The sequence below is a fragment of the Schistocerca gregaria genome, chromosome 4, assembly GCF_023897955.1.
Source record: "Schistocerca gregaria isolate iqSchGreg1 chromosome 4, iqSchGreg1.2, whole genome shotgun sequence".
NCBI classification, from domain to species: Eukaryota; Metazoa; Arthropoda; class Insecta; order Orthoptera; family Acrididae; genus Schistocerca; species Schistocerca gregaria.
The window spans coordinates 13,435,491-13,457,566 of record NC_064923.1 but is presented as its reverse complement, the minus strand read 5'-3'; the positions used below and the strand labels follow the sequence as shown (position 1 = coordinate 13,457,566).

Sequence of the window (22,076 nt, the reverse complement as noted above, 5' to 3'; positions counted from 1 at the left end):
CATCCCAGATACTGTTTGCTATAAGGCCACGACGCGCAACTGATATCCAAAATTCGTCTGCCTCCTGTGAGGATCGAACTCACGACCCCTGGTTTACTTGACCAGTGCTCTACCACTGAGCTAAAGAGGCGCGGCCTAGCGGTACTTTTGCGTACTTCATCCTTACGGTCGTCTGGATCATCAGACTTCAGCTGACAACACTTCATATTACCGTCTAATATTTGCAGCTATGGCGACCCATTACTGCTTGCCTACACATCTGACACGTAAAGAAAGTGCTCTCCAAATAACACCACTTGCATTTCAGAACATGTCTTTCACACATGTCTACAAAATCACCTTCACCTTCAAATACAGTTTCGTAGCGACTGACGGAGACGTAGGCAAAGTTTAAAGTTGCTATTTCCATTACATCACGTTAATCAGAAAAACGGTAAGTTACATCTGCAGAGGAACAAAATTCCGTTCCTCCCCACGTGGGGCTCGAACCCACGACCCTGGGATTAAGAGCCTTATGTTCTACCGACTGAGCTAGCCGCGCTGCCTCGGTGAGTATATGCCGGTTAGCACGTCACACAGTACTCGTTTGGGTTGATTGGTCCCATACAGAACCTCCCCATGTTGCCTAATGTTTTCCTAACGTCACACTCGTCACGTAGTTCACTTTTATTTCATAATCATTTCTGAGAGGTAACAGAATTGCATGACAACCTGCAGAGCTAGTTTCGTCAAAATTAACACACATACTTGATGTGACTCATAAGCCGAACGAGTTACTTTCCGACGTTATTTTAGATGTGCAAGTGCCAGTCAAAAACACGCGGCGACGGCAATATGCAAACCAATTCGCTAGTTAACACCGGTCTTGTTGTGCGTGTTTCAAGCTCAAGAGCATCTCCAAGCAGAAAATGGTCAACAGCAACGTTCACACGGTTTCGTACTGCTCAAGTGCTGCACTAAAACGGTATGTTTCTTTTTCATATCTGGAAAAACACGACCGAGAGAGGAATCAAACACGCAATCTTCGGATACGAAGTCCGACGCCTTATCCATTAGGCCACACGGTCACTGACAAACAAGTGGAACTTATATACGACTCATCTCAAAACGCTCACACCACTGAGGAGTTGTGTTTTCGTTCTACACAGACGCTGCCCCTTGCTCTTTCCCACCCATTTGATACATTCAACCTGCTACGAGACCTACCAAATATAGACTGGGAAACTAAACCACACACTTTGTGCATTCGGAAATGTAAGGCAGGGCGTCCCTCGCCGCATTTGCTACGATGTCCATTTGCTACTTCTGCAGAAGTGGCGGCGGCGGCGGCGGCGGCGGCGGCGGCGACGACGACGACGACGACGACGACGACGACGACAACCGCGGAAGGCTCTGAGATATGTGAGAAATACATCTATAAAATATATTTCAGACTGTCCCATCCCACCTTATGCTCTACCGCTTTGGCAAATGCTTTATCTGCGCCATTCGCCTTAATCACATCTGAGAGTAATTCTTAATAAAACGCCTCTCGCTAATTGTTAGTCATCCCAGATACTGTTTGCTATAAGGCCACGACGCGCAACTGATATCCAAAATTCGTCTGCCTCCTGTGAGGATCGAACTCACGACCCCTGGTTTACTAGACCAGTGCTCTGCCACTGAGCTAAAGAGGCGCGGCCTAGCGGTACTTTTGCGTACTTCATCCTTACGGTCGTCTGGATCATCAGACTTCAGCTGACAACACTTCATATTACCGTCTAATATTTGCACCTATGGCGACCCATTACTGCTTGCCTACACATCTGACACGTAAAGGAAGTGCTCTCCAAATAACACCACTTGCATTTCAGAACATGTCTTTCACACATGTCTACAAAATCACCTTCACCTTCAAATACAGTTTCGTAGCGACTGACGGAGACGTAGGCAAAGTTTAAAGTTGCTATTTCCATTACATCACGTTAATCAGAAAAAACGGTAAGTTACATCTGCAGAGGAACAAAATTCCGTTCCTCCCCACGTGGGGCTCGAACCCACGACCCTGGGATTAAGAGCCTTATGTTCTACCGACTGAGCTAGCCGCGCTGCCTCGGTGAGTATATGCCGGTTAGCACGTCACACAGTACTCGTTTGGGGTGATTGGTCCCATACAGAACCTCCCCATGTTGCCTAATGTTTTCCTAACGTCACACTCGTCACGTAGTTCACTTTTATTTCGTAATCATTTCTGAGAGGTAACAGAATTGCATGACAACCTGCAGAGCTAGTTTCGTCAAAATTAACACACATACTTGATGTGACTCATAAGCCGAACGAGTTACTTTCCGACGTTATTTTAGATGTGCAAGTGCCAGTCAAAAACACGCGGCGACGGCAATATGCAAACCAATTCGCTAGTTAACACCGGTCTTGTTGTGCGTGTTTCAAGCTCAAGAGCATCTCCAAGCAGAAAATGGTCAACAGCAACGTTCACACGGTTTCGTACTGCTCAAGTGCTGCACTAAAACGGTATGTTTCTTTTTCATATCTGGAAAAACACGACCGAGAGAGGAATCAAACACGCAATCTTCGGATACGAAGTCCGACGCCTTATCCATTAGGCCACACGGTCACTGACAAACAAGTGGAACTTATATACGACTCATCTCAAAACGCTCACACCACTGAGGAGTTGTGTTTTCGTTCTACACAGACGCTGCCCCTTGCTCTTTCCCACCCATTTGATACATTCAACCTCCTACGAGACCTACCAAATATAGAATGTGAAACTAAACCACACACTTTGTGCATTCGGAAATGTAAGGCAGGGCGTCCCTCGCCGCATTTGCTACGATGTCCATTTGCTACTTCTGCAGAAGTGGCGGCGGCGGCGGCGGCGGCGGCGGCGGCGACGACGACGACGACGACGACGACGACGACGACAACCGCGGAAGGCTCTGAGATATGTGAGAAATACATCTATAAAATATATTTCAGACTGTCCCATCCCACCTTATGCTCTACCGCTTTGGCAAATGCTTTATCTGCGCCATTCGCCTTAATCACATCTGAGAGTAATTCTTAATAAAACGCCTCTCGCTAATTGTTAGTCATCCCAGATACTGTTTGCTATAAGGCCACGACGCGCAACTGATATCCAAAATTCGTCTGCCTCCTGTGAGGATCGAACTCACGACCCCTGGTTTACTAGACCAGTGCTCTGCCACTGAGCTAAAGAGGCGCGGCCTAGCGGTACTTTTGCGTACTTCATCCTTACGGTCGTCTGGATCATCAGACTTCAGCTGACAACACTTCATATTACCGTCTAATATTTGCACCTATGGCGACCCATTACTGCTTGCCTACACATCTGACACGTAAAGGAAGTGCTCTCCAAATAACACCACTTGCATTTCAGAACATGTCTTTCACACATGTCTACAAAATCACCTTCACCTTCAAATACAGTTTCGTAGCGACTGACGGAGACGTAGGCAAAGTTTAAAGTTGCTATTTCCATTACATCACGTTAATCAGAAAAAACGGTAAGTTACATCTGCAGAGGAACAAAATTCCGTTCCTCCCCACGTGGGGCTCGAACCCACGACCCTGGGATTAAGAGCCTTATGTTCTACCGACTGAGCTAGCCGCGCTGCCTCGGTGAGTATATGCCGGTTAGCACGTCACACAGTACTCGTTTGGGGTGATTGGTCCCATACAGAACCTCCCCATGTTGCCTAATGTTTTCCTAACGTCACACTCGTCACGTAGTTCACTTTTATTTCGTAATCATTTCTGAGAGGTAACAGAATTGCATGACAACCTGCAGAGCTAGTTTCGTCAAAATTAACACACATACTTGATGTGACTCATAAGCCGAACGAGTTACTTTCCGACGTTATTTTAGATGTGCAAGTGCCAGTCAAAAACACGCGGCGACGGCAATATGCAAACCAATTCGCTAGTTAACACCGGTCTTGTTGTGCGTGTTTCAAGCTCAAGAGCATCTCCAAGCAGAAAATGGTCAACAGCAACGTTCACACGGTTTCGTACTGCTCAAGTGCTGCACTAAAACGGTATGTTTCTTTTTCATATCTGGAAAAACACGACCGAGAGAGGAATCAAACACGCAATCTTCGGATACGAAGTCCGACGCCTTATCCATTAGGCCACACGGTCACTGACAAACAAGTGGAACTTATATACGACTCATCTCAAAACGCTCACACCACTGAGGAGTTGTGTTTTCGTTCTACACAGACGCTGCCCCTTGCTCTTTCCCACCCATTTGATACATTCAACCTCCTACGAGACCTACCAAATATAGAATGTGAAACTAAACCACACACTTTGTGCATTCGGAAATGTAAGGCAGGGCGTCCCTCGCCGCATTTGCTACGATGTCCATTTGCTACTTCTGCAGAAGTGGCGGCGGCGGCGGCGACGACGACGACGACGACGACGACGACGACGACGACGACGACAACCGCGGAAGGCTCTGAGATATGTGAGAAATACATCTATAAAATATATTTCAGACTGTCCCATCCCACCTTATGCTGTACCGCTTTGGCAAATGCTTTATCTGCGCCATTCGCCTTAATCACATCTGAGAGTAATTCTTAATAAAACGCCTCTCGCTAATTGTTAGTCATCCCAGATACTGTTTGCTATAAGGCCACGACGCGCAACTGATATCCAAAATTCGTCTGCCTCCTGTGAGGATCGAACTCACGACCCCTGGTTTACTAGATCAGTGCTCTGCCACTGAGCTAAAGAGGCGCGGCCTAGCGGTACTTTTGCGTACTTCATCCTTACGGTCGTCTGGATCATCAGACTTCAGCTGACAACACTTCATATTACCGTCTAATATTTGCACCTATGGCGACCCATTACTGCTTGCCTACACATCTGACACGTAAAGGAAGTGCTCTCCAAATAACACCACTTGCATTTCAGAACATGTCTTTCACACATGTCTACAAAATCACCTTCACCTTCAAATACAGTTTCGTAGCGACTGACGGAGACGTAGGCAAAGTTTAAAGTTGCTATTTCCATTACATGACGTTAATCAGAAAAAACGGTAAGTTACATCTGCAGAGGAACAAAATTCCGTTCCTCCCCACGTGGGGCTCGAACCCACGACCCTGGGATTAAGAGCCTTATGTTCTACCGACTGAGCTAGCCGCGCTGCCTCGGTGAGTATATGCCGGTTAGCACGTCACACAGTACTCGTTTGGGTTGATTGGTCCCATACAGAACCTCCCCATGTTGCCTAATGTTTTCCTAACGTCACACTCGTCACGTAGTTCACTTTTATTTCATAATCATTTCTGAGAGGTAACAGAATTGCATGACAACCTGCAGAGCTAGTTTCGTCAAAATTAACACACATACTTGATGTGACTCATCAGCCGAACGAGTTACTTTCCGACGTTATTTTAGATGTGCAAGTGCCAGTCAAAAACACGCGGCGACGGCAATATGCAAACCAATTCGCTAGTTAACACCGGTCTTGTTGTGCGTGTTTCAAGCTCAAGAGCATCTCCAAGCAGAAAATGGTCAACAGCAACGTTCACACGGTTTCGTACTGCTCAAGTGCTGCACTAAAACGGTATGTTTCTTTTTCATATCTGGAAAAACACGACCGAGAGAGGAATCAAACACGCAATCTTCGGATACGAAGTCCGACGCCTTATCCATTAGGCCACACGGTCACTGACAAACAAGTGGAACTTATATACGACTCATCTCAAAACGCTCACACCACTGAGGAGTTGTGTTTTCGTTCTACACAGACGCTGCCCCTTGCTCTTTCCCACCCATTTGATACATTCAACCTGCTACGAGACCTACCAAATATAGACTGTGAAACTAAACCACACACTTTGTGCATTCGGAAATGTAAGGCAGGGCGTCCCTCGCCGCATTTGCTACGATGTCCATTTGCTACTTCTGCAGAAGTGGCGGCGGCGGCGGCGACGACGACGACGACGACGACAACCGCGGAAGGCTCTGAGATATGTGAGAAATACATCTATAAAATATATTTCAGACTGTCCCATCCCACCTTATGCTGAACCGCTTTGGCAAATGCTTTATCTGCGCCATTCGCCTTAATCACATCTGAGAGTAATTCTTAATAAAACGCCTCTCGCTAATTGTTAGTCATCCCAGATACTGTTTGCTATAAGGCCACGACGCGCAACTGATATCCAAAATTCGTCTGCCTCCTGTGAGGATCGAACTCACGACCCCTGGTTTACTAGACCAGTGCTCTGCCACTGAGCTAAAGAGGCGCGGCCTAGCGGTACTTTTGCGTACTTCATCCTTACGGTCGTCTGGATCATCAGACTTCAGCTGACAACACTTCATATTACCGTCTAATATTTGCACCTATGGCGACCCATTACTGCTTGCCTACACATCTGACACGTAAAGGAAGTGCTCTCCAAATAACACCACTTGCATTTCAGAACATGTCTTTCACACATGTCTACAAAATCACCTTCACCTTCAAATACAGTTTCGTAGCGACTGACGGAGACGTAGGCAAAGTTTAAAGTTGCTATTTCCATTACATCACGTTAATCAGAAAAACGGTAAGTTACATCTGCAGAGGAACAAAATTCCGTTCCTCCCCACGTGGGGCTCGAACCCACGACCCTGGGATTAAGAGCCTTATGTTCTACCGACTGAGCTAGCCGCGCTGCCTCGGTGAGTATATGCCGGTTAGCACGTCACACAGTACTCGTTTGGGTTGATTGGTCCCATACAGAACCTCCCCATGTTGCCTAATGTTTTCCTAACGTCACACTCGTCACGTAGTTCACTTTTATTTCATAATCATTTCTGAGAGGTAACAGAATTGCATGACAACCTGCAGAGCTAGTTTCGTCAAAATTAACACACATACTTGATGTGACTCATAAGCCGAACGAGTTACTTTCCGACGTTATTTTAGATGTGCAAGTGCCAGTCAAAAACACGCGGCGACGGCAATATGCAAACCAATTCGCTAGTTAACACCGGTCTTGTTGTGCGTGTTTCAAGCTCAAGAGCATCTCCAAGCAGAAAATGGTCAACAGCAACGTTCACACGGTTTCGTACTGCTCAAGTGCTGCACTAAAACGGTATGTTTCTTTTTCATATCTGGAAAAACACGACCGAGAGAGGAATCAAACACGCAATCTTCGGATACGAAGTCCGACGCCTTATCCATTAGGCCACACGGTCACTGACAAACAAGAGGAACTTATACACGACTCATCTCAAAACGCTCACACCACTGAGGAGTTGTGTTTTCGTTCTACACAGACGCTGCCCCTTGCTCTTTCCCACCCATTTGATACATTCAACCTGCTACGAGACCTACCAAATATAGACTGGGAAACTAAACCACACACTTTGTGCATTCGGAAATGTAAGGCAGGGCGTCCCTCGCCGCATTTGCTACGATGTCCATTTGCTACTTCTGCAGAAGTGGCGGCGGCGACGACGACGACGACGACGACGACGACGACAACAGCGGAAGGCTCTGAGATATGTGAGAAATACATCTATAAAATATATTTCAGACTGTCCCATCCCACCTTATGCTGTACCGCTTTGGCAAATGCTTTATCTGCGCCATTCGCCTTAATCACATCTGAGAGTAATTCTTAATAAAACGCCTCTCGCTAATTGTTAGTCATCCCAGATACTGTTTGCTATAAGGCCACGACGCGCAACTGATATCCAAAATTCGTCTGCCTCCTGTGAGGATCGAACTCACGACCCCTGGTTTACTTAACCAGTGCTCTACCACTGAGCTAAAGAGGCGCGGCCTAGCGGTACTTTTGCGTACTTCATCCTTACGGTCGTCTGGATCATCAGACTTCAGCTGACAACACTTCATATTACCGTCTAATATTTGCAGCTATGGCGACCCATTACTGCTTGCCTACACATCTGACACGTAAAGAAAGTGCTCTCCAAATAACACCACTTGCATTTCAGAACATGTCTTTCACACATGTCTACAAAATCACCTTCACCTTCAAATACAGTTTCGTAGCGACTGACGGAGACGTAGGCAAAGTTTAAAGTTGCTATTTCCATTACATCACGTTAATCAGAAAAACGGTAAGTTACATCTGCAGAGGAACAAAATTCCGTTCCTCCCCACGTGGGGCTCGAACCCACGACCCTGGGATTAAGAGCCTTATGTTCTACCGACTGAGCTAGCCGCGCTGCCTCGGTGAGTATATGCCGGTTAGCACGTCACACAGTACTCGTTTGGGTTGATTGGTCCCATACAGAACCTCCCCATGTTGCCTAATGTTTTCCTAACGTCACACTCGTCACGTAGTTCACTTTTATTTCATAATCATTTCTGAGAGGTAACAGAATTGCATGACAACCTGCAGAGCTAGTTTCGTCAAAATTAACACACATACTTGATGTGACTCATAAGCCGAACGAGTTACTTTCCGACGTTATTTTAGATGTGCAAGTGCCAGTCAAAAACACGCGGCGACGGCAATATGCAAACCAATTCGCTAGTTAACACCGGTCTTGTTGTGCGTGTTTCAAGCTCAAGAGCATCTCCAAGCAGAAAATGGTCAACAGCAACGTTCACACGGTTTCGTACTGCTCAAGTGCTGCACTAAAACGGTATGTTTCTTTTTCATATCTGGAAAAACACGACCGAGAGAGGAATCAAACACGCAATCTTCGGATACGAAGTCCGACGCCTTATCCATTAGGCCACACGGTCACTGACAAACAAGTGGAACTTATATACGACTCATCTCAAAACGCTCACACCACTGAGGAGTTGTGTTTTCGTTCTACACAGACGCTGCCCCTTGCTCTTTCCCACCCATTTGATACATTCAACCTGCTACGAGACCTACCAAATATAGACTGGGAAACTAAACCACACACTTTGTGCATTCGGAAATGTAAGGCAGGGCGTCCCTCGCCGCATTTGCTACGATGTCCATTTGCTACTTCTGCAGAAGTGGCGGCTGCGACGACGACGACGACGACGACGACGACAACCGCGGAAGGCCCTGAGATATGTGAGAAATACATCTATAAAATATATTTCAGACTGTCCCATCCCACCTTATGCTGTACCGCTTTGGCAAATGCTTTATCTGCGCCATTCGCCTTAATCACATCTGAGAGTAATTCTTAATAAAACGCCTCTCGCTAATTGTTAGTCATCCCAGATACTGTTTGCTATAAGGCCACGACGCGCAACTGATATCCAAAATTCGTCTGCCTCCTGTGAGGATCGAACTCACGACCCCTGGTTTACTAGACCAGTGCTCTGCAACTGAGCTAAAGAGGCGCGGCCTAGCGGTACTTTTGCGTACTTCATCCTTACGGTCGTCTGGATCATCAGACTTCAGCTGACAACACTTCATATTACCGTCTAATATTTGCAGCTATGGCGACCCATTACTGCTTGCCTACACATCTGACACGTAAAGGAAGTGCTCTCCAAATAACACCACTTGCATTTCAGAACATGTCTTTCACACATGTCTACAAAATCACCTTCACCTTCAAATACAGTTTCGTAGCGACTGACGGAGACGTAGGCAAAGTTTAAAGTTGCTATTTCCATTTCATCACGTTAATCAGAAAAACGGTAAGTTACATCTGCAGAGGAACAACATTCCGTTCCTCCCCACGTGGGGCTCGAACCCACGACCCTGGGATTAAGAGCCTTATGTTCTACCGACTGAGCTAGCCGCGATGCCTCGGTGAGTATATGCCGGTTAGCACGTCACACAGTACTCGTTTGGGTTGATTGGTCCCATACAGAACCTCCCCATGTTGCCTAATGTTTTCCTAACGTCACACTCGTCACGTAGTTCACTTTTATTTCATAATCATTTCTGAGAGGTAACAGAATTGCATGACAACCTGCAGAGCTAGTTTCGTCAAAAATTACCACACACATACTTGATGTGACTCATAAGCCGAACGAGTTACTTTCCGACGTTATTTTAGATGTGCAAGTGCCAGTCAAAAACACGCGGCGACGGCAATATGCAAACCAATTCGCTAGTTAACACCGGTCTTGTTGTGCGTGTTTCAAGCTCAAGAGCATCTCCAAGCAGAAAATGGTCAACAGCAACGTTCACACGGTTTCGTACTGCTCAAGTGCTGCACTAAAACGGTATGTTTCTTTTTCATATCTGGAAAAACACGACCGAGAGAGGAATCAAACACGCAATCTTCGGATACGAAGTCCGACGCCTTATCCATTAGGCCACACGGTCACTGACAAACAAGTGGAACTTATATACGACTCATCTCAAAACGCTCACACCACTGAGGAGTTGTGTTTTCGTTCTACACAGACGCTGCCCCTTGCTCTTTCCCACCCATTTGATACATTCAACCTGCTACGAGACCTACCAAATATAGACTGGGAAACTAAACCACACACTTTGTGCATTCGGAAATGTAAGGCAGGGCGTCCCTCGCCGCATTTGCTACGATGTCCATTTGCTACTTCTGCAGAAGTGGCGGCTGCGACGACGACGACGACGACGACGACGACAACCGCGGAAGGCTCTGAGATATGTGAGAAATACATCTATAAAATATATTTCAGACTGTCCCATCCCACCTTATGCTGTACCGCTTTGGCAAATGCTTTATCTGCGCCATTCGCCTTAATCACATCTGAGAGTAATTCTTAATAAAACGCCTCTCGCTAATTGTTAGTCATCCCAGATACTGTTTGCTATAAGGCCACGACGCGCAACTGATATCCAAAATTCGTCTGCCTCCTGTGAGGATCGAACTCACGACCCCTGGTTTACTAGACCAGTGCTCTGCAACTGAGCTAAAGAGGCGCGGCCTAGCGGTACTTTTGCGTACTTCATCCTTACGGTCGTCTGGATCATCAGACTTCAGCTGACAACACTTCATATTACCGTCTAATATTTGCAGCTATGGCGACCCATTACTGCTTGCCTACACATCTGACACGTAAAGGAAGTGCTCTCCAAATAACACCACTTGCATTTCAGAACATGTCTTTCACACATGTCTACAAAATCACCTTCACCTTCAAATACAGTTTCGTAGCGACTGACGGAGACGTAGGCAAAGTTTAAAGTTGCTATTTCCATTTCATCACGTTAATCAGAAAAACGGTAAGTTACATCTGCAGAGGAACAACATTCCGTTCCTCCCCACGTGGGGCTCGAACCCACGACCCTGGGATTAAGAGCCTTATGTTCTACCGACTGAGCTAGCCGCGATGCCTCGGTGAGTATATGCCGGTTAGCACGTCACACAGTACTCGTTTGGGTTGATTGGTCCCATACAGAACCTCCCCATGTTGCCTAATGTTTTCCTAACGTCACACTCGTCACGTAGTTCACTTTTATTTCATAATCATTTCTGAGAGGTAACAGAATTGCATGACAACCTGCAGAGCTAGTTTCGTCAAAAATTACCACACACATACTTGATGTGACTCATAAGCCGAACGAGTTACTTTCCGACGTTATTTTAGATGTGCAAGTGCCAGTCAAAAACACGCGGCGACGGCAATATGCAAACCAATTCGCTAGTTAACACCGGTCTTGTTGTGCGTGTTTCAAGCTCAAGAGCATCTCCAAGCAGAAAATGGTCAACAGCAACGTTCACACGGTTTCGTACTGCTCAAGTGCTGCACTAAAACGGTATGTTTCTTTTTCATATCTGGAAAAACACGACCGAGAGAGGAATCAAACACGCAATCTTCGGATACGAAGTCCGACGCCTTATCCATTAGGCCACACGGTCACTGACAAACAAGTGGAACTTATATACGACACATCTCAAAACGCTCACACCACTGAGGAGTTGTGTTTTCGTTCTACACAGACGCTACCCCTTGCTCTTTCCCACCCATTTGATACATTCAACCTGCTACGAGACCTACCAAATATAGACTGGGAAACTAAACCACACACTTTGTGCATTCGGAAATGTAAGGCAGGGCGTCCCTCGCCGCATTTGCTACGATGTCCATTTGCTACTTCTGCAGAAGTGGCGGCGGCGGCGGCGACGACAACCGCGGAAGGCTCTGAGATATGTGAGAAATACATCTATAAAATATATTTCAGACTGTCCCATCCCACCTTATGCTGTACCGCTTTGGCAAATGCTTTATCTGCGCCATTCGCCTTAATCACATCTGAGAGTAATTCTTAATAAAACGCCTCTCGCTAATTGTTAGTCATCCCAGATACTGTTTGCTATAAGGCCACGACGCGCAACTGATATCCAAAATTCGTCTGCCTCCTGTGAGGATCGAACTCACGACCCCTGGTTTACTAGACCAGTGCTCTGCAACTGAGCTAAAGAGGCGCGGCCTAGCGGTACTTTTGCGTACTTCATCCTTACGGTCGTCTGGATCATCAGACTTCAGCTGACAACACTTCATATTACCGTCTAATATTTGCAGCTATGGCGACCCATTACTGCTTGCCTACACATCTGACACGTAAAGGAAGTGCTCTCCAAATAACACCACTTGCATTTCAGAACATGTCTTTCACACATGTCTACAAAATCACCTTCACCTTCAAATACAGTTTCGTAGCGACTGACGGAGACGTAGGCAAAGTTTAAAGTTGCTATTTCCATTTCATCACGTTAATCAGAAAAACGGTAAGTTACATCTGCAGAGGAACAACATTCCGTTCCTCCCCACGTGGGGCTCGAACCCACGACCCTGGGATTAATAGCCTTATGTTCTACCGACTGAGCTAGCCGCGATGCCTCGGTGAGTATATGCCGGTTAGCACGTCACACAGTACTCGTTTGGGTTGATTGGTCCCATACAGAACCTCCCCATGTTGCCTAATGTTTTCCTAACGTCACACTCGTCACGTAGTTCACTTTTATTTCATAATCATTTCTGAGAGGTAACAGAATTGCATGACAACCTGCAGAGCTAGTTTCGTCAAAATTAACACACATACTTGATGTGACTCATAAGCCGAACGAGTTACTTTCCGACGTTATTTTAGATGTGCAAGTGCCAGTCAAAAACACGCGGCGACGGCAATATGCAAACCAATTCGCTAGTTAACACCGGTCTTGTTGTGCGTGTTTCAAGCTCAAGAGCATCTCCAAGCAGAAAATGGTCAACAGCAACGTTCACACGGTTTCGTACTGCTCAAGTGCTGCACTAAAACGGTATGTTTCTTTTTCATATCTGGAAAAACACGACCGAGAGAGGAATCAAACACGCAATCTTCGGATACGAAGTCCGACGCCTTATCCATTAGGCCACACGGTCACTGACAAACAAGTGGAACTTATATACGACTCATCTCAAAACGCTCACACCACTGAGGAGTTGTGTTTTCGTTCTACACAGACGCTACCCCTTGCTCTTTCCCACCCATTTGATACATTCAACCTGCTACGAGACCTACCAAATATAGACTGGGAAACTAAACCACACACTTTGTGCATTCGGAAATGTAAGGCAGGGCGTCCCTCGCCGCATTTGCTACGATGTCCATTTGCTACTTCTGCAGAAGTGGCGGCGGCGGCGGCGACGACAACCGCGGAAGGCTCTGAGATATGTGAGAAATACATCTATAAAATATATTTCAGACTGTCCCATCCCACCTTATGCTGTACCGCTTTGGCAAATGCTTTATCTGCGCCATTCGCCTTAATCACATCTGAGAGTAATTCTTAATAAAACGCCTCTCGCTAATTGTTAGTCATCCCAGATACTGTTTGCTATAAGGCCACGACGCGCAACTGATATCCAAAATTCGTCTGCCTCCTGTGAGGATCGAACTCACGACCCCTGGTTTACTAGATCAGTGCTCTGCCACTGAGCTAAAGAGGCGCGGCCTAGCGGTAATTTTGCGTACTTCATCCTTACGGTCGTCTGGATCATCAGACTTCAGCTGACAACACTTCATATTACCGTCTAATATTTGCAGCTATGGCGACCCATTACTGCTTGCCTACACATCTGACACGTAAAGGAAGTGCTCTCCAAATAACACCACTTGCATTTCAGAACATGTCTTTCACACATGTCTACAAAATCACCTTCACCTTCAAATACAGTTTCGTAGCGACTGACGGAGACGTAGGCAAAGTTTAAAGTTGCTATTTCCATTTCATCACGTTAATCAGAAAAACGGTAAGTTACATCTGCAGAGGAACAACATTCCGTTCCTCCCCACGTGGGGCTCGAACCCACGACCCTGGGATTAAGAGCCTTATGTTCTACCGACTGAGCTAGCCGCGATGCCTCGGTGAGTATATGCCGGTTAGCACGTCACACAGTACTCGTTTGGGTTGATTGGTCCCATACAGAACCTCCCCATGTTGCCTAATGTTTTCCTAACGTCACACTCGTCACGTAGTTCACTTTTATTTCATAATCATTTCTGAGAGGTAACAGAATTGCATGACAACCTGCAGAGCTAGTTTCGTCAAAATTAACACACATACTTGATGTGACTCATAAGCCGAACGAGTTACTTTCCGACGTTATTTTAGATGTGCAAGTGCCAGTCAAAAACACGCGGCGACGGCAATATGCAAACCAATTCGCTAGTTAACACCGGTCTTGTTGTGCGTGTTTCAAGCTCAAGAGCATCTCCAAGCAGAAAATGGTCAACAGCAACGTTCACACGGTTTCGTACTGCTCAAGTGCTGCACTAAAACGGTATGTTTCTTTTTCATATCTGGAAAAACACGACCGAGAGAGGAATCAAACACGCAATCTTCGGATACGAAGTCCGACGCCTTATCCATTAGGCCACACGGTCACTGACAAACAAGTGGAACTTATATACGACACATCTCAAAACGCTCACACCACTGAGGAGTTGTGTTTTCGTTCTACACAGACGCTACCCCTTGCTCTTTCCCACCCATTTGATACATTCAACCTGCTACGAGACCTACCAAATATAGACTGGGAAACTAAACCACACACTTTGTGCATTCGGAAATGTAAGGCAGGGCGTCCCTCGCCGCATTTGCTACGATGTCCATTTGCTACTTCTGCAGAAGTGGCGGCGGCGGCGGCGACGACAACCGCGGAAGGCTCTGAGATATGTGAGAAATACATCTATAAAATATATTTCAGACTGTCCCATCCCACCTTATGCTGTACCGCTTTGGCAAATGCTTTATCTGCGCCATTCGCCTTAATCACATCTGAGAGTAATTCTTAATAAAACGCCTCTCGCTAATTGTTAGTCATCCCAGATACTGTTTGCTATAAGGCCACGACGCGCAACTGATATCCAAAATTCGTCTGCCTCCTGTGAGGATCGAACTCACGACCCCTGGTTTACTAGACCAGTGCTCTGCAACTGAGCTAAAGAGGCGCGGCCTAGCGGTACTTTTGCGTACTTCATCCTTACGGTCGTCTGGATCATCAGACTTCAGCTGACAACACTTCATATTACCGTCTAATATTTGCAGCTATGGCGACCCATTACTGCTTGCCTACACATCTGACACGTAAAGGAAGTGCTCTCCAAATAACACCACTTGCATTTCAGAACATGTCTTTCACACATGTCTACAAAATCACCTTCACCTTCAAATACAGTTTCGTAGCGACTGACGGAGACGTAGGCAAAGTTTAAAGTTGCTATTTCCATTTCATCACGTTAATCAGAAAAACGGTAAGTTACATCTGCAGAGGAACAACATTCCGTTCCTCCCCACGTGGGGCTCGAACCCACGACCCTGGGATTAAGAGCCTTATGTTCTACCGACTGAGCTAGCCGCGATGCCTCGGTGAGTATATGCCGGTTAGCACGTCACACAGTACTCGTTTGGGTTGATTGGTCCCATACAGAACCTCCCCATGTTGCCTAATGTTTTCCTAACGTCACACTCGTCACGTAGTTCACTTTTATTTCATAATCATTTCTGAGAGGTAACAGAATTGCATGACAACCTGCAGAGCTAGTTTCGTCAAAATTAACACACATACTTGATGTGACTCATAAGCCGAACGAGTTACTTTCCGACGTTATTTTAGATGTGCAAGTGCCAGTCAAAAACACGCGGCGACGGCAATATGCAAACCAATTCGCTAGTTAACACCGGTCTTGTTGTGCGTGTTTCAAGCTCAAGAGCATCTCCAAGCAGAAAATGGTCAACAGCAACGTTCACACGGTTTCGTACTGCTCAAGTGCTGCACTAAAACGGTATGTTTCTTTTTCATATCTGGAAAAACACGACCGAGAGAGGAATCAAACACGCAATCTTCGGATACGAAGTCCGACGCCTTATCCATTAGGCCACACGGTCACTGACAAACAAGTGGAACTTATATACGACTCATCTCAAAACGCTCACACCACTGAGGAGTTGTGTTTTCGTTCTACACAGACGCTACCCCTTGCTCTTTCCCACCCATTTGATACATTCAACCTGCTACGAGACCTACCAAATATAGACTGGGAAACTAAACCACACACTTTGTGCATTCGGAAATGTAAGGCAGGGCGTCCCTCGCCGCATTTGCTACGATGTCCATTTGCTACTTCTGCAGAAGTGGCGGCGGCGGCGGCGACGACAACCGCGGAAGGCTCTGAGATATGTGAGAAATACATCTATAAAATATATTTCAGACTGTCCCATCCCACCTTATGCTGTACCGCTTTGGCAAATGCTTTATCTGCGCCATTCGCCTTAATCACATCTGAGAGTAATTCTTAATAAAACGCCTCTCGCTAATTGTTAGTCATCCCAGATACTGTTTGCTATAAGGCCACGACGCGCAACTGATATCCAAAATTCGTCTGCCTCCTGTGAGGATCGAACTCACGACCCCTGGTTTACTAGATCAGTGCTCTGCCACTGAGCTAAAGAGGCGCGGCCTAGCGGTAATTTTGCGTACTTCATCCTTACGGTCGTCTGGATCATCAGACTTCAGCTGACAACACTTCATATTACCGTCTAATATTTGCAGCTATGGCGACCCATTACTGCTTGCCTACACATCTGACACGTAAAGGAAGTGCTCTCCAAATAACACCACTTGCATTTCAGAACATGTCTTTCACACATGTCTACAAAATCACCTTCACCTTCAAATACAGTTTCGTAGCGACTGACGGAGACGTAGGCAAAGTTTAAAGTTGCTATTTCCATTTCATCACGTTAATCAGAAAAACGGTAAGTTACATCTGCAGAGGAACAACATTCCGTTCCTCCCCACGTGGGGCTCGAACCCACGACCCTGGGATTAAGAGCCTTATGTTCTACCGACTGAGCTAGCCGCGATGCCTCGGTGAGTATATGCCGGTTAGCACGTCACACAGTACTCGTTTGGGTTGATTGGTCCCATACAGAACCTCCCCATGTTGCCTAATGTTTTCCTAACGTCACACTCGTCACGTAGTTCACTTTTATTTCATAATCATTTCTGAGAGGTAACAGAATTGCATGACAACCTGCAGAGCTAGTTTCGTCAAAATTAACACACATACTTGATGTGACTCATAAGCCGAACGAGTTACTTTCCGACGTTATTTTAGATGTGCAAGTGCCAGTCAAAAACACGCGGCGACGGCAATATGCAAACCAATTCGCTAGTTAACACCGGTCTTGTTGTGCGTGTTTCAAGCTCAAGAGCATCTCCAAGCAGAAAATGGTCAACAGCAACGTTCACACGGTTTCGTACTGCTCAAGTGCTGCACTAAAACGGTATGTTTCTTTTTCATATCTGGAAAAACACGACCGAGAGAGGAATCAAACACGCAATCTTCGGATACGAAGTCCGACGCCTTATCCATTAGGCCACACGGTCACTGACAAACAAGTGGAACTTATATACGACTCATCTCAAAACGCTCACACCACTGAGGAGTTGTGTTTTCGTTCTACACAGACGCTGCCCCTTGCTCTTTCCCACCCATTTGATACATTCAACCTGCTACGAGACCTACCAAATATAGACTGGGAAACTAAACCACACACTTTGTGCATTCGGAAATGTAAGGCAGGGCGTCCCTCGCCGCATTTGCTACGATGTCCATTTGCTACTTCTGCAGAAGTGGCGACGACGACGACGACGACGACGACGACGACGACGACGACAACCGCGGAAGGCTCTGAGATATGTGAGAAATACATCTATAAAATATATTTCAGACTGTCCCATCCCACCTTATGCTGTACCGCTTTGGCAAATGCTTTATCTGCGCCATTCGCCTTAATCACATCTGAGAGTAATTCTTAATAAAACGCCTCTCGCTAATTGTTAGTCATCCCAGATACTGTTTGCTATAAGGCCACGACGCGCAACTGATATCCAAAATTCGTCTGCCTCCTGTGAGGATCGAACTCACGACCCCTGGTTTACTAGACCAGTGCTCTGCCACTGAGCTAAAGAGGCGCGGCCTAGCGGTACTTTTGCGTACTTCATCCTTACGGTCGTCTGGATCATCAGACTTCAGCTGACAACACTTCATATTACCGTCTAATATTTGCACCTATGGCGACCCATTACTGCTTGCCTACACATCTGACACGTAAAGGAAGTGCTCTCCAAATAACACCACTTGCATTTCAGAACATGTCCTTCACACATGTCTACAAAATCACCTTCACCTTCAAATACAGTTTCGTAGCGACTGACGGAGACGTAGGCAAAGTTTAAAGTTGCTATTTCCATTACATCACGTTAATCAGAAAAACGGTAAGTTACATCTGCAGAGGAACAAAATTCCGTTCCTCCCCACGTGGGGCTCGAACCCACGACCCTGGGATTAAGAGCCTTATGTTCTACCGACTGAGCTAGCCGCGCTGCCTCGGTGAGTATATGCCGGTTAGCACGTCACACAGTACTCGTTTGGGTTGATTGGTCCCATACAGAACCTCCCCATGTTGCCTAATGTTTTCCTAACGTCACACTCGTCACGTAGTTCACTTTTATTTCATAATCATTTCTGAGAGGTAACAGAATTGCATGACAACCTGCAGAGCTAGTTTCGTCAAAATTAACACACATACTTGATGTGACTCATAAGCCGAACGAGTTACTTTCCGACGTTATTTTAGATGTGCAAGTGCCAGTCAAAAACACGCGGCGACGGCAATATGCAAACCAATTCGCTAGTTAACACCGGTCTTGTTGTGCGTGTTTCAAGCTCAAGAGCATCTCCAAGCAGAAAATGGTCAACAGCAACGTTCACACGGTTTCGTACTGCTCAAGTGCTGCACTAAAACGGTATGTTTCTTTTTCATATCTGGAAAAACACGACCGAGAGAGGAATCAAACACGCAATCTTCGGATACGAAGTCCGACGCCTTATCCATTAGGCCACACGGTCACTGACAAACAAGTGGAACTTATATACGACTCATCTCAAAACGCTCACACCACTGAGGAGTTGTGTTTTCGTTCTACACAGACGCTGCCCCTTGCTCTTTCCCACCCATTTGATACATTCAACCTGCTACGAGACCTACCAAATATAGACTGGGAAACTAAACCACACACTTTGTGCATTCGGAAATGTAAGGCAGGGCGTCCCTCGCCGCATTTGCTACGATGTCCATTTGCTACTTCTGCAGAAGTGGCGGCTGCGACGACGACGACGACGACGACGACGACGACGACGACGACAACCGCGGAAGGCTCTGAGATATGTGAGAAATACATCTATAAAATATATTTCAGACTGTCCCATCCCACCTTATGCTGTACCGCTTTGGCAAATGTTTTATCTGCGCCATTCGCCCTAATCACATCTGAGAGTAATTCTTAATAAAACGCCTCTCGCTAATTGTTAGTCATCGCAGATACTGTTTGCTATAAGGCCACGACGCGCAACTGATATCCAAAATTCGTCTGCCTCCTGTGAGGATCGAACTCACGACCCCTGGTTTACTAGACCAGTGCTCTGCCACTGAGCTAAAGAGGCGCGGCCTAGCGGTACTTTTGCGTACTTCATCCTTACGGTCGTCTGGATCATCAGACTTCAGCTGACAACACTTCATATTACCGTCTAATATTTGCAGCTATGGCGACCCATTACTGCTTGCCTACACATCTGACACGTAAAGGAAGTGCTCTCCAAATAACACCACTTGCATTTCAGAACATGTCTTTCACACATGTCTACAAAATCACCTTCACCTTCAAATACAGTTTCGTAGCGACTGACGGAGACGTAGGCAAAGTTTAAAGTTGCTATTTCCATTACATCACGTTAATCAGAAAAACGGTAAGTTACATCTGCAGAGGAACAAAATTCCGTTCCTCCCCACGTGGGGCTCGAACCCACGACCCTGTGATTAAGAGCCTTATGTTCTACCGACTGAGCTAGCCGCGCTGCCTCGGTGAGTACATGCCGGTTAGCACGTCACACAGTACTCGTTTGGGTTGATTGGTCCCATACAGAACCTCCCCATGTTGCCTAATGTTTTCCTAACGTCACACTCGTCACGTAGTTCACTTTTATTTCATAATCATTTCTGAGAGGTAACAGAATTGCATGACAACCTGCAGAGCTAGTTTCGTCAAAATTAACACACATACTTGATGTGACTCATAAGCCGAACGAGTTACTTTCCGACGTTATTTTAGATGTGCAAGTGCCAGTCAAAAACACGCGGCGACGGCAATATGCAAACCAATTCGCTAGTTAACACCGGTCTTGTTGTGCGTGTTTTAAGCTGAAGAGCATCTCCAAGCAGAAAATGGTCAACAGCAACGTTCACACGGTTTCGTACTGCTCAAGTGCTGCACTAAAACGGTATGTTTCTTTTTCAGATCTGGAAAAACACGACCGAGAGAGGAATCAAAAACGCAATCTTCGAATACGAAGTCCGACGCCTTATCCATTAGGCCACACGGTCACTGACAAACAAGTGGAACTTATATACGACTCATCTCAAAACGCTCACACCACTGAGGAGTTGTGTTTTCGTTCTACACAGACGCTGCCCCTTGCTCTTTCCCACCCATTTGATACATTCAACCTGTTACGAGACCTACCAAATATAGACTGGGAAACTAAACCACACACTTTGAGCATTCGGAAATGTAAGGCAGGGCGTCCCTCGCCGCATTTGCTACTATGTCCATTTGCTACTTCTGCAGAAGTGGCGACGACGACGACGACGACGACGACGACGACGACGACGACGACGACGACAACCGCGGAAGGCTCTGAGATATGTGAGAAATACATCTATAAAATATATTTCAGACTGTTCCATCCCACCTTATGCTGTACCGCTTTGGCAAATGCTTTATCTGCGCCATTCGCCTTAATCACATCTGAGAGTAATTCTTAATAAAACGCCTCTCGCTAATTGTTAGTCATCCCAGATACTGTTTGCTATAAGGCCACGACGCGCAACTGATATCCAAAATTCGTCTGCCTCCTGTGAGGATCGAACTCACGACCCCTGGTTTACTAGACCAGTGCTCTGCCACTGAGCTAAAGAGGCGCGGCCTAGCGGTACTTTTGCGTACTTCATCCTTACGGTCGTCTGGATCATCAGACTTCAGCTGACAACACTTCATATTACCGTCTAATATTTGCAGCTATGGCGACCCATTACTGCTTGCCTACACATCTGACACGTAAACGAAGTGCTCTCCAAATAACACCACTTGCATTTCAGAACATGTCTTTCACACATGTCTACAAAATCACCTTCACCTTCAAATACAGTTTCGTAGCGACTGACGGAGACGTAGGCAAAGTTTAAAGTTGCTATTTCCATTACATCACGTTAATCAGAAAAACGGTAAGTTACATCTGCAGAGGAACAAAATTCCGTTCCTCCCCACGTGGGGCTCGAACCCACGACCCTGGGATTAAGAGCCTTATGTTCTACCGACTTTTTTTCTTCTAATTAACCCTTGGATTAAGAGTGTGACGCTCTACCAACTTTTTTTTGTTTTTTTTTTTATTAAAGTCCGACGCCTTATCCATTTGTTTTTTTTTGTTTTTTTTTTAGTTTTTTTTTGTTCGTTGTAATTTGTATATTCGTTTGTTTTCTATCCATCTTCTTTGCTCGTTTCTGCTGTCTGTTTTGCGCTTTTGTTTCATTCAAAATACACC

The 22,076-nt window shown here is 46.1% G+C and overlaps 15 non-coding genes across 15 annotated transcripts; all 15 read right to left on the bottom strand.

Moving 5' to 3' along the window:
• Window positions 1-58: 58 nt before the first annotated feature.
• Window positions 59-130, bottom strand: Trnat-agu (transfer RNA threonine (anticodon AGU)). The gene has a single exon. It is a non-coding gene; the product is annotated as a tRNA-Thr (tRNA).
• Window positions 131-1,604: 1,474 nt separating this feature from the next.
• On the bottom strand, window positions 1,605-1,676 carry Trnat-agu (transfer RNA threonine (anticodon AGU)). The gene has a single exon. It is a non-coding gene; the product is annotated as a tRNA-Thr (tRNA).
• A 1,475-nt stretch (window positions 1,677-3,151) lies between these two features.
• Window positions 3,152-3,223, bottom strand: Trnat-agu (transfer RNA threonine (anticodon AGU)). Its single transcript has one exon. It is a non-coding gene; the product is annotated as a tRNA-Thr (tRNA).
• Window positions 3,224-4,692: 1,469 nt separating this feature from the next.
• Trnat-agu (transfer RNA threonine (anticodon AGU)) lies at window positions 4,693-4,764 on the bottom strand. The gene has a single exon. It is a non-coding gene; the product is annotated as a tRNA-Thr (tRNA).
• A 1,448-nt stretch (window positions 4,765-6,212) lies between these two features.
• Window positions 6,213-6,284, bottom strand: Trnat-agu (transfer RNA threonine (anticodon AGU)). The gene has a single exon. It is a non-coding gene; the product is annotated as a tRNA-Thr (tRNA).
• A 1,450-nt stretch (window positions 6,285-7,734) lies between these two features.
• Trnat-agu (transfer RNA threonine (anticodon AGU)) lies at window positions 7,735-7,806 on the bottom strand. The gene has a single exon. It is a non-coding gene; the product is annotated as a tRNA-Thr (tRNA).
• Window positions 7,807-9,253: 1,447 nt separating this feature from the next.
• On the bottom strand, window positions 9,254-9,325 carry Trnat-agu (transfer RNA threonine (anticodon AGU)). The gene has a single exon. It is a non-coding gene; the product is annotated as a tRNA-Thr (tRNA).
• A 1,450-nt stretch (window positions 9,326-10,775) lies between these two features.
• Trnat-agu (transfer RNA threonine (anticodon AGU)) lies at window positions 10,776-10,847 on the bottom strand. Its single transcript has one exon. It is a non-coding gene; the product is annotated as a tRNA-Thr (tRNA).
• Window positions 10,848-12,282: 1,435 nt separating this feature from the next.
• Window positions 12,283-12,354, bottom strand: Trnat-agu (transfer RNA threonine (anticodon AGU)). The gene has a single exon. It is a non-coding gene; the product is annotated as a tRNA-Thr (tRNA).
• Window positions 12,355-13,786: 1,432 nt separating this feature from the next.
• Window positions 13,787-13,858, bottom strand: Trnat-agu (transfer RNA threonine (anticodon AGU)). The gene has a single exon. It is a non-coding gene; the product is annotated as a tRNA-Thr (tRNA).
• Window positions 13,859-15,290: 1,432 nt separating this feature from the next.
• Window positions 15,291-15,362, bottom strand: Trnat-agu (transfer RNA threonine (anticodon AGU)). Its single transcript has one exon. It is a non-coding gene; the product is annotated as a tRNA-Thr (tRNA).
• Window positions 15,363-16,794: 1,432 nt separating this feature from the next.
• On the bottom strand, window positions 16,795-16,866 carry Trnat-agu (transfer RNA threonine (anticodon AGU)). The gene has a single exon. It is a non-coding gene; the product is annotated as a tRNA-Thr (tRNA).
• Window positions 16,867-18,319: 1,453 nt separating this feature from the next.
• On the bottom strand, window positions 18,320-18,391 carry Trnat-agu (transfer RNA threonine (anticodon AGU)). The gene has a single exon. It is a non-coding gene; the product is annotated as a tRNA-Thr (tRNA).
• Window positions 18,392-19,850: 1,459 nt separating this feature from the next.
• On the bottom strand, window positions 19,851-19,922 carry Trnat-agu (transfer RNA threonine (anticodon AGU)). Its single transcript has one exon. It is a non-coding gene; the product is annotated as a tRNA-Thr (tRNA).
• Window positions 19,923-21,384: 1,462 nt separating this feature from the next.
• Trnat-agu (transfer RNA threonine (anticodon AGU)) lies at window positions 21,385-21,456 on the bottom strand. Its single transcript has one exon. It is a non-coding gene; the product is annotated as a tRNA-Thr (tRNA).
• Window positions 21,457-22,076: the final 620 nt, after the last annotated feature.